Source organism: Nuphar pumila, chromosome 11, assembly GCF_984573655.1.
Source record: "Nuphar pumila chromosome 11, dmNupPumi1.hap1.1, whole genome shotgun sequence".
NCBI lineage: Eukaryota > Viridiplantae > Streptophyta > Magnoliopsida > Nymphaeales > Nymphaeaceae > Nuphar > Nuphar pumila.
This window is the reverse complement of record NC_143259.1, coordinates 8398424-8403116: the sequence shown is the minus strand read 5'-3', so window position 1 is coordinate 8403116 and position 4693 is coordinate 8398424.

Here is a 4693-nt window from a genome sequence, read left to right as displayed (position 1 = left end):
TCATTTAAAAAGTATTGCATTTTGTCCTCAAGACGCTGACAAACACCATCCCAAGACATAGCAGGGTCAATAGGACGTTGGGAGTTGATGCTGCCGGAAGAACTCTGTGAGCCCGGGCTGGAGGAGGCAACGACTGGTGTGGTGTTCATGTTATTCCCAAACCCGAATACACGACCATTTTTGGGTTCACCTGTAGCAGTCACCCGTGCTGCATGATCAAAAGACTTAGATATCAACAACTAAGTGAGTGTGTGAACAATAAAGTGTTGCATTCAATAAATTAAATAACATGTGATGCGCTTGCATCACTTATTCACCACGGGTATTTACCCAATTTGTATCATTTTTGTTACTTACTTACCACGGATGGCGGGGCACAAACAAGATCTGTTGAGAAACTTGCAGGAGATACTGTGTTAAAATGAAGCCACCCTCTGTCGAAAGAAAAAAAAAACAGTCAACAAGACACCCGCTACCCCATGTCGAAAAACACAAGGTAGGGGGCCACCATCTGCTAGAAAATAAGCTAGGCAGGGGGGTGCCACCCCCAGCAGGAGAAATCAAGCAAGGCAGGGGGGTCACCCCCTTGCCGGAGAAACAGTAAGGCAAGGGGCACCCACTACCGGAAAAAAAAAGCAGTCAACAGGGCAGGGGGCTGCCCCTGTCAGAAAACACAAGGATGAGGGGCGACCCCCTGCCAAAGAAGAAGCAAGGCAGGGGGTGCCACTCCCTGTCGAAAAATAAGTAAGGCAGGGGGGCCACCTCCCTGCCAGAAAACAAGTCAGGCACGATAGTGCCACCCCCTGCCAGAGAAATCAAGCAACGCAGGGGGGGCACCCCCTGCCGGAGAAACAGTAAGGCAGAGGGCACCCCCTGACTGAAAACAAAATGAGGCACGGGGGAGGGGGGGGGGGGCAACCGCTGCCAAAGAAGAATCAAGGCAGGGGGTGTCACCCCTTGCTGGAAAACAAGTAAGGCAGGGGGTGCCCCCTTGCTAGAAAATAATCCAGGCAGGGGGGTGCCACCCCCTATCGTAGAAATCAAGCAAAGCAGGGGGGCACCCCCTGTCGGAGAAACAATAAGGCAGGGGGCACCCCTGTTTGAAAACAAAATGAGGCACGGGGGCGACCCCCCTGCCAAAGAAAAAGCAAGGCAGAGGGTGCCACCCCCTATCGGAAAACAAGTAAGGCAGGGGGTGCCCCCCTGCCAGAAAACAAGCCAGGCAGGGGGGTGCCACCCCCTGCCGGAGAAATCAAGCAAAGCAGGGGGGCACCCCTACCAGAGAAACAGTAAGGCAAGGGGGGCACCCCCTGCCGAAAAAAAAGGCAACAGGGGCGACCCCATGCCAAAGAAGAAGCAAGGCAGGGGGGGCACCCCTTGCCGAAAAACAATTAAGACAGGGGGGCTACCCCCTTGCCAGAAAACAAGCGAGGCAGAGGGCCACCCCCCAGCCAAAAAAAAAGTAAGGCAGGGGGCACCCCCTGCCAAAGAAGAAGCAATGCAGGAGGGGCCACCCCCATGCTGGAAAACAAGTAAAGCAGGGGGCCACCCCTGCCGGCGATCCCGAAAGAAAGGGGGAAAAGGCGATAGGGGGTTGCAGAGTTTACCTGAGAGACGTCAGGAAAGGCAACGACGTCAGGGATGGCACGGGGGACCGTGACTGAGACGTCGTCGGTGTGTCGACAACAGCAGCGACGACTCTGCTCGTAGGATTCTGCCTGCGGTGCCTGCTGAGAAGGGCGACAGAGGTCGACGAAGGGGGAGCGTCGGGCGATGACCATGGGTCGGCGGCCGAGAGGGCGACACGCGGCAGTCCGGGGGGGCGTCGGGCGGCGAACCAGGGAGCACCGGGCGACAGGCCAGGGAGCACCGGGCAACAGAGAAGAATTGTGTCGGGCAGGAGAGATGAAATAGGTAAGAGAAAGAAAGGGTTATGATTAAGGATTTACGGGAACATTAGCGACGGTCAAATGCCGTCGCTAGGTCATCGCTTATTTGGCGACGACCTACCGACATATAGGTTTTGTCGCTGATCCGTCACTAAGTTGCGATAGATATTGTGACGTAAAGCATTCCATCGATTATCTGTCGCTAATGAGCGACAGATTAACGACAAATTGATTTTCGTCGCTAATTTCATAATGGTTAGCGACAAATATCTTTCTCTCGCTAATCCGTCGTTAATTTGCAAAGGATTATTTCTGTCGCAAATTGTCGTCGCTAATTAGCGTTTTCCTTGTAGTGGGATAGCAGTGTCCACGGGTTGCTGTTGTTCGCACTCCTAGTGCTCCATGCAAACATTAGACGTGCGGGATTCCTGGAACACAACGTTCTGCACATCATGCAGTGTTCGACCCCTCCCCTTGAAGCTGTGTGTGTCTCTATATATATATATATGGAGAGAGAGAGAGAGAGAGTACAAAAGTGTTTAATGTAAAATCAATAGCTGGGTAGGGATGGCAGTGGACCAGGGAAAAAATGGAGCCCTGACCCACCTCGCCCCATTTGAACCGGGGATGGAGGTTCAAATCAAAATCTGTATGGGGATGGAGGCAGGGATGAACTTATGCTTTCCCCCGCCCTGTTCCCGTCCCGATTCTCACCTTGCCCTGTTCTGTCCTGTCCCCAATCTTTTTTTAGGGATCATGGCAATGGACCGAGGGGAAACAGAGTCTCGCCCTACCTCATCCCGTTTGAACCAGGCATGGAGGACATGAAAAAGGGATGGAGGTTAAAATCAAAACCTGTGTAGGGATGGAGGCGGGGATTGAGGACAGGATTTTGAGACGGGGCGGAGGTGCATGGAGACCTTGTCTCCCGCCCCCCCACCCCAGTCCAATGCCATCCCTATAGTTAAGGCTGTCAAGGGGTCCATATCCAGTATCCGACTCGACCTGACAGAACCAAAATTCTCAGGTATAGGCATGGAAAGTGCGGACCAAAATAATATTCGAGTCAACCTGAAATTATGGATGTGTCAACTTGATCGCCTTAAGCTGACTTACCTAAAAAGCCAAGTGTGCTAAGCCCATATGGGCCATATCTATAGGGCTTGATCCATAAAGCACGTGCAAAAGAAAGAAATGTTGTCACTAGGTGGAACCTGACTAATTGCGTATACTGCAAGTGTTCTCAATACATGATGGACGAATTAATGTGTTTATACAGTTGAGAGCTTTGCCAAATATAAAAAAGGTACTGTGGCTTGGTGAGAAAATCAATTCCAACATGGGTAATTTTTGGATACAAAGAGAAGTCCCAGTGGGAAAGCAAGCAGGTGGATATCCAATTGGTCAGTGGCCAGGGGTAAGCAACATTTCTATTCCTAACAAAACTACTTGCTTGACAAGATGTTCTTGCTTTTATTTTTAGCTCCATCTAACTAACACGGAGGGAGCTATTGTTTCACCAGAAATCGTAAGAAGGAGGCCTACTTTCGGGTGAAAGTGTGGGGCTTTCCCAGTTGGGGTAAGAAATGAACAACCAAGAGGGAAAGGGCTGTGGGTTCGTTATTTTCAAAGGAAAACGTCATCGCACTCAGAGACTGGAGCGGGTGCAACATTATTGCACAAATATTTGTGCATTAAGCACCCCGATCGCCCTCCGTCTTGGGGACAGGGCCTGGGTCCCACACCTGACAGGCCCTGTCTCCAAGATGGAGGGTGATCAGGTGCATAATGCACAAATACTTGTGCAATCATATTGCACACCTGATCTTTTCACTCACACCCACCGCCCTGAGAACCACTTTCTGTCCACGGTGCCCCTTTGGACAAAAAGTAGGCTCCCATGAGGGCTTGAGGGGTGTTTGTTTGCATGAACATAACTGTAATGAGCAGTCCTGACTGTACGCTGCTGATTGAGCGCAGAGGTGTCTTGAACAAAAGTTTTAGTTTCAGGTGTTTTTTTGTTTTTGTTTTTGTATAGGCACTAGATTATGAGAACTGAAAATATGAGAACTAATGTGTGAACCATAATTTTCATGGTTTTTTTTTGTTCTTTTTTCTTGAATCTAACCGTAAGGATGTAATCGACATGCTTGGTTTCATAAGAACCTGCTCTGAAATCATCCGATTTTAATGAATAAACGCAAATTTTTTAAGGCTTCAAAATCAATGGCTCGTAATCTTTATAAATATTCAAGCATTCAAAAATCACATTTTTCATGAAAAATACACTATCAAATGGTTGATTTTTATCGAATTCACCATGCTAAGCAAATCCACAATATTGTTAAATTGGCAAAAAAAGAGTTAGAAATACCCATATTTCTAGTTCTCATGTTCTAGTGATCATATATATATATATAAAGACAAGTTTTTTAAATTTTAAATTGTGAAGTTATGCAAAATTTCAAAATACTATTATTATTATCAAATCAACAGATCAAGTGAAATTAAGTGTTCAAAGAATTTAAAACTTTAATTCGAACCCCATACTTAAAATGATGTTTGGGTCAAGAATTAGATCTAAATCTTGGATAGATCCGAGATCCAATACCAATATTTATCAGGTCCTGTGTGAGAGTTTTGGATCTCAGAGGATCCAAAATCCAACCCAAGACCGGATATGGAGTGGTCCCGAACCTTTGGAAACTAGATCCAGTTTGAATCCTGATCCAAATAGGAAAAAGGAGAATTTAAAATCATGAGAATAATAAGAATATATATATATATATATATATATATTATAG